The sequence below is a fragment of the Miscanthus floridulus genome, chromosome 7 (assembly GCF_019320115.1).
Source record: "Miscanthus floridulus cultivar M001 chromosome 7, ASM1932011v1, whole genome shotgun sequence".
Taxonomy (NCBI): Eukaryota; Viridiplantae; Streptophyta; class Magnoliopsida; order Poales; family Poaceae; genus Miscanthus; species Miscanthus floridulus.
Genome location: NC_089586.1, coordinates 86,131,508 through 86,139,272, shown reverse-complemented (window position 1 = coordinate 86,139,272; position 7,765 = coordinate 86,131,508). Strand labels below are relative to the sequence as shown.

Here is a 7,765-nt window from a genome sequence, read left to right as displayed (position 1 = left end):
TATATGTACATAAAATAACGTACAATATATGTATATGCATGTAATATATACTTTAGTTTGTACAAAATGTTCGAACATTATAAACGTGTAGAATACGTATATTATTAGCAGCGTAGAATGCGTATTCGAAAACATATTCGAAAACCAAAACAAATCATCAATTGAAAATAGAAAAAAAAAGAAAAAAAGGAAACCTTTAGTCCCAGTTGGTAATACCAACCGGGACTAAAGGGCCGCCCCACGTGGCCAGGCCGAAAGGCCTTTTAGTCCCGGTTGGTCCCGGGCGCGAAACCAGGACTAAATGAGGGGACCTTTAGTCCCAATTTTGTACTCCCGGTTCTAAAATCGGGACTGAAGACGGTTGAGAACCGGAAGTACAGCCCGTTTCTCCGCTTGTTGGGTTCCTGTTGGATGTCTTGGTGGCGACGATGCATGTGAAACGTGGGAATTGCATGTGGCAGTGAACCCGTCAACCACGTTCGATCGGGAGTGGACAACAGTACGGCAGGTGTGGCACTCTAGCCCTGTAGTGCAGCCAGTCACTGAGTGCAGCAGTGCGAACGACCATCTCGTGTTGACCACCCAAGCCCGTCTTCCAAGTTCCTACTGAAGCAGCTCTGGAAAGCTCCAAAAATCATTGTGAACCCTGATTAGTGTTGGAATATATGCATGGCCTTGGCCTCATAAAGATATTTTAATTACTCCAAATAAATCTCAAAGGGTTATTTGTATGTGCATACAAGGGTAGTTTGGGAAACATTAATTCCACTTTGTTTTTTTTCTGAAACATTAATTCCACTTTGTTAGTTGAAGTGGAGGTACAGTTGTCATACTTACGTAAGGAAGTCATATCCACTTCTCCAAATCAAGCGTAGAGAGAGAAGGAAAGCCTACACGCGTATTTGCTCACCGGGCTGGTGCGGGGCGCCTGCTCGTGGATGGTCCGCTGAAATTCGATCCGTGGCGTTGTGGGAGAGCTTTCAGTTTTCGATTACTTGGCCTTTAAGTTTGAAAACCTAATTGATAAACAACCTACCAGCCATCGCTGGAAACAGTTCTATTCGAGTTAGGGTCTTACATCTTTTCCCCTACCACGTTGTCGTCGTAGTCTCTCCATCTTGAGCAGGTACACAAGCTACACAAGCAATCGGAAGAGCATGTCTCTGCAACCACTCGTCCTTGTGTGATCCTGCACCGGGGAGGATGAATAAGGTTTTTGGGAAGTGCCTTCGCGCGACTGGCCCCGACCTCCATGACGACTTGTCTCTTCCATCCAATTTTGTAACTGCCGCGTACCGTCATCTCTACTGTGGCTGTTTCAACCCGTCTTCGCCAACTTCGTCAACAGTATCGTCGCTTCTCCACCATCAGCGACAGCTCTTCCACCACAAGCCACGGCGTCTGGACCAGCAAACGAGAAGTACCTACGCGGTGACCCGATCTGTTATTTCAGTGCCTATTGCAAGTGTTCAAGTTGATGTGGCTAGCTCGCATCTCGTACGTTAGAGATTTACATGCTAGTATCTGCGTTTGTTATGATTTATGTTTTAGAATCAACCATAAAATTGTCTAATTATTTAACAATTAGCTGGCTCAAATGAATTTGCAGCAAGGAGCAGAGGTACGCAGCGACGTGCTATCACCAGTATCTGACCATTTGCGCTAGCTCATGGCCACCAACCCTCACTCAGGAAGCTACCAGGACAGTCGAGACAGAGCACCGAATCTTGATGCAATGCAAAGCTAGCATCCCCGGTCTGTGCCGAATAATTATACAAGTGTATTTTCACGGCTTTATTAGAATCGTTGATGCAGAAAATGTATGTCACCAGCATTTTTTTTGTAAGTATGTTACCAGCAACTTGGAGGCGCTGTAGCACACATGCTTCATGCTTGGTAGCCAACTTGGAGAAAAGTCTGCAAGCACATGGCTTCCTGGCCGCTGACACACCAGGACTATGGTTGTGGACCGTAACACGGTTTTCACTGCGGCACTGCCGCACCGCGTTAGGCCGGCCACAATGTGCTAGTGATGCTCCAAATTAAACGGGTCAAGTATTGGTGCCTGAAGAGCTGCAGTGTTCCAAATATTGGCACCGAAGCCATAAATTCAATGGGACCCATGGTCTCTGAGTCTAGCAGTTCCTTCTCTGAGAGAAAAAAAAAATCTTCTTTCTAACTTTAGCCTTGTTTAGTTCACGAAAAGTTTTCCTAAAAAGTGCTACAGTACTCATCACATCGAATCTTGCGATACGTGTATGGAGCATTAAATGTAGACGAAAAAAAAAACTAATTGCACAGTTTGGTTGGAAATTGCGAGACGAATGTTTTGAGCCTAATTAGTCTATGATTGAACACTAATTGCCAAATAAAAATGAAAGTGCTACGGTAGCCAAATTTTCAACATTTCGCGAACTAAACAAGGGCTTTCTTTGCATCAACCGAGGTCAGCAGCCAGCCAGAAAATCTTTGTTTATTTTTCAAGCATCGCCCGGCAGCGGCGCGACTACGTGCTTCGCTCCGCGTTTTTCCTGGCATCACTCGTTTTAAGCATCACTGGCCACACTGGCAGGAGTAACTCTATAATTTTCTCTCTCTCTTTTAGGCGTCACTCAAGCAGCACATTGTGGCCGGTCTTAGGGTCGCAGTTAACGCAAAGCCAAGTCATAAACAAAAAATGCCACTGGGGCTTTACACACCAGTGCAGCAGTGTTATATCTATCTATCTATCTATATATATAGCTCCACGCAGGGCAAGCAATTGCTGAGCTCTCCGGTGCCTCTTGCCACGCACATCAGTCACCGTAGGCGGCATTTCAACTTCAAAGCCGATCGGGGGAATCAGCAATGAAGGTGAGCGACAAATCATCGTCACAACATGTTCCTGCATGCCATTGCCGTCGTCTTCCCTCCTCACAATACTGACTTGTTGGGTTATCAGCCAAGCGAACAGGGCCGAAGTCCGACCCGTGCCGGTCCAAGGCGATGGCGGTGGTGGTGGTGGCGGCCGCGGGCGGGGTCGACTCCGTGGCGCTCGACGGCCAAGGCAGGGACAAGGTCGTCGTCGTGGGCGAGGGCATCGATCCCGTGAAGCTCACCTGCATGTGCGCTGCGCAAGAAGGTGGGGGCCGCGGACCTGCTGCAGGTCGGCGAGGCCAACCCGCCGGCCGCCGTGCCCTCCGTCCCGCCGAGCCGGTCACCAATATCGTCCACTACCACCCTGCCGGCTACTCGTGCCAGTGGCACGTACGGCAACTAGGCACAGCATGGCAGAGCGAGACACCACCTGCTCCACAACGCAGAGACAAGTAGACAACAGACCATTCATGCATGCGTACCTACGGATAGCAGCGGAGTAGATATTTTGGTTACATTGTTTGTCGAAAAAAAATATTGGTTACATTTAATTTTGTTAGGCTCAACTTTGTTTTCAACTAAATGAAATAAATTTAAAGTCCTATAATGTAATATTGGGTATAGAAAAGCATTACTCTGCACTGTATAACTTCTGGATTTCCGTGTACGGGATTAAACTGGACAGCATATTTTCAATACAGATTCGAAAAAAAAAATCTCGCATTTTAAACAAATAACCAATCATTCGAACTTGAGAACAATCGGAGCAAAGCTTCAAGACAAACACACCTCCTTTGAGTACCAAGTGGAGCCCAGCTTAGACCCTCGGTAGAGCTTTGAGCGGCTTTGACTCTAGCCACTTCATGCAACGTAGCAAAGAGTGATTCTTCTCTCTCCTCTTAATTAAAATTAAATTAGAAACTCAGGAAGCCACTATTTTTTTTGTTTTATCGGTTTTGGCTCCTCGCGCTGTATTAAGAGACAAAACTGTTTAGAGCCGTGCCAGACCAGGTCTTAATTAAAAGAATGATGTCACTAGTATTTCAAAACATAGTATACTAGCGTGGGTGCCCACGCTTCGCGTGGGAAGGAGGGCGGAAAAAAAAGAAAAAAAAAAGATGAAATGCATGTACTGTTCCATATCGGGTTTATACTGTTCCTTACCGGGTTTGTACTGTTTTCTTATCAGGTTGGATACTGTTCATCGCGGATCTGGTACCCGATACTGTTGATCTACAGGGATATGAGTCTTGGGGAGCGCCGGATAAACAGTGAATGGACACACATTTAAAGTTTTATATAGATTTCAGCACGTCAATCCCTCGACTGGAATTTCCGAGCAAAATTTCCATGTCTTTATGAAATTTTGGTTAAAAAAGGCTGAATGAAATGGAACCTAAAATCGAAAAATGCTGAAAATCAGCGCAACTCGGCCAAAATTCTAAACCTAGGGCACGACGGCACGCTGACACGTGACGTGCCTATGATGAATCTTCGAGTGAAGCCATGAGGCATTTTGTTGGGCCGAACCCAAATCCCCTGTATCACTCCCAGAATAAATTAGTTTCAATAAATTTTTAGACAGACTAACGATGTTGGCAAAAGACGCATGTATCCTCGACTTATTTTCTTTCCCAAAGGATATCTCTTGGATTTGACAATTATCATCTGCATCCACCCATGATTAGCTTCCATATTGAGAGGCAGCGTTCCATTTTTGTGCATAACGTTATTTATTTTGAAACAAATTTTAAATCTTAGAAAGTTGTTGGCTCCATGCAAATATGGGACCAAACTTGAGCTTATTGCAGCCAAAATATAATCTCTTAAATCTATATCTAATTATTATCCACGTACTATTATTGTATAATCTAAGTAAACTCTTATATTGTATTTAAATTACCACTTCTGGTATTATTTAAAAACTTAAGTATCCTCTCAGGTCTATATCTAAGTTATACTATTATATGCTTTACAAAAAAAATTAAAATACATTAATATCAATGGCATATTGTTGAGGTTAGCATTCGTACACCATCCTAAATCTTACTGCAAGCTCTACCACCAATTTTAGCATACTTAAGAGTTAAGACTGCATTCTAAAATTTTTATTTTTAATAAAAATACAAAAGGAGAGTTAATTAAAGATATAATAAGCATTCAATTTAACTTGGCGATAAAAATTTATAGCAACTAATCAGATCAAAGTTTGAAAATTTAAATATAGATTCATAATGTCATGAGACATAGGCTTCAACAAAAATCACCATAAATTACACTAAGGTTTCAACTAAATGCTTATTGAAGATATGTGGAGGTGCCATTGCATAGGGGAAAAACCTTGGATGTGGTCTTATGGGTGAAAAAAACATTTAAAACAATAATTGACAAATTTATCATAATTGTATAGATATTTCATAATATTTATATGCAACTTGTGTTAGAAAGTAAAAAAACATGCAAATTAATATAAGTCATTTTTTTACTTCGAAGTATTAAACATGAACATCTCATGCTTATGTCTTTTAAAATTTTTGCCCTTGTGGAAGCAGGGTTGGATGGACTATTCAATGAAACGCCTAGCGCGCTCATCAAAAGCGTGTCATTTATACGGTTAAACTCTTCTTCTTAATTACAATAATACGCAAATCTTTTGCCTATTCGGTAGGAAAAAAAAAGGCCGTGATTAGTTGGGACAATTGCTCCCAAGAGAGGGGAGCTGGCCGGATCGGAACAAGCAATAGAGGAGGTACATAGCGACGTGCTATCATCAGTATCGGACCCATTTGCGCCCTTGGCCACCAACCTCAGGGAGCACAAAATCTTTGTTGAACAATGCAATGCAAAGCTAGCACCGCCGGTTTTCATGCTCGCGCCAGCCGCCAGCAATGAAATGAAGCACAGGCGAACCCATAGTTTTTCATGTCTTTTCTTGGTCGAATAAAATCGCATTTTCCCCAACCATTTCATTAGTTTAACATCGTTGATGCAGAAACGGATGTTATAGGCAGCGTGCTTCCTGGCCGCTGACTATCATCAGCCATCACACCATGGGTGTGCGTGTGCTCTGAAACACGGTTTCCACAGCCGCAGCGCGTTGGCGGCAATTAATGCAAGGTCAAGTCATAAACTATAAAACTAATCACATGTGGTGCGGGCTAACAAGTCCCAGACAGAGTTTGCCATCACTAGCTGGAGTCCAAGTGCTGCTACCAGTATCACTTTACACCCAGTCGGGCGCCCACCACCCACCACCCACCAGGGCAAGCAATTGCTAAGCTCTCCACCCTAGACGGCACTTCGTTCAATTCCGAGGCTTGGAGCGCAATCCGCTCGGCGATCAGGAGAACCGGCGATGAAGGTGAATGCCGAATCATCACTTTCCTCTTCCTGAAATGCATGTCTCCATCGCCATCGTCTTTCCTCTTTTACTACAGTGGTACTGAACTGGGCATACATGCATGCTCTCCGTCCTTGCCGCAGCAAAAGATCGTGATCAGGGTGCAGATGGAGTGCGACCGGTGCTGGTCCAAGGCGCTGGCGCTGGTGGCGGCCACGGGCGGGGCGGACTCCGTGTCGCTCGCGGGCGACGGCAGGGACCAGGTCGTCGTCGTGGGCGACGACGTCGACTCCGTCAAGCTCACCAACGCACTGCGCAGGAAGGTCGGACCTGCAGAGATCGTGTAGGTCGCCGAAACCAAGAAGGAGGGGGGCGGCGGCGACAATCCTCCGGCCGCCACCGCCACCGCGCTGCCCGAGTTCGTCGCGTCGAGCCCGTGGTACTACCAGCAGTACCCGCAGCCGACGGCCGTGGTGTACGAACATCCCGCGGAGGGGTACGCGTGCGCGTACGGGTACCAGACGCGGACTGACAGCATCTGCTCCATAATGTAGTGTAGAGAGCCGGGTTCTTCCATGGAGGGATTGACTTCACTTGATTTTGTCTTTGGGCTTTTGTTTGTTGATCCGTGATCGGTGATAGGTAGTCTTTCCCGCACAATCTTTGTATCTGTACTAGTGAGAAGGCCGCGCGCCGGTAAGTGCATAAATTCAGGTTTATAAAGGTAGGGCTCATTTGCATACATATCTGCGGGAATATAATGGATGAGGGGGAAGGAGGGGGGGGCACCGCAAAATCAATTGGGTCTATGCTATTTAGCTCTGCAACATGTTTGTGTTGTAGCGGAGTAACTTGTATCTGCCTAGGTGGCTGTTCCTCAGATGGTGGAGGTCGTTCTATGTAAACGGGCTGATCTTTGAACCTGTTTCATGAGCTCATTAAATTTCCATGAGCATGGATCATATAGTCTGAAGCTGGTATTTTTAGACTGCGGAAACAGAGATATAATAATGTGCAAATTAATTTTATGAGTTCTTAGCATAGTGCTGCATAGGTCTTACCTGGAGTAAAATGGTTGGGCCTCTTCGATTTTGGGATTCAAATAGTAAGAAAAGGCGGTGCCACCACTGGCATAGAGTGTATCTGTAATTTACCGAGAATGACATTGGTCCATGTACAAAGGACGTACCCAGTGCAGAGAGCTCCCGCTCTGTGCGGGGTCTGGGGAAGGGTGTTAGTGGCAAGCCTTACCTTCGCCTGTGCAATACGAGGAGAGTATAGTTTTGTTTATATCTATAACTAAGGAAAATGTAATGTAAAATATTCTCAAGAAATAAGATCTTACTGAATATTTTTGTAAGCATGCAGCTAACAAATATCTTGGCATTGTAGTGCCTCTTCGAGGCATAGGATCACATTTGGACGAGGCAGCAGCGATAAGCCTGGCAAGAACAACAAAGTAGGTCTATGAATCCAGCGGCTGGCAGCCTTCGATGGTAATGCCCAAAGCACAGAATCATCCATCTTAAACTACACAAAGCATCTTTTGTCTTTTCGTACGGTTAAACT

General features: G+C 45.0%; 1 pseudogene; it reads left to right on the top strand.

Moving 5' to 3' along the window:
- Window positions 1–6,153: 6,153 nt before the first annotated feature.
- Window positions 6,154–6,871, top strand: LOC136463671 (heavy metal-associated isoprenylated plant protein 47-like; annotated as a pseudogene).
- Window positions 6,872–7,765: the final 894 nt, after the last annotated feature.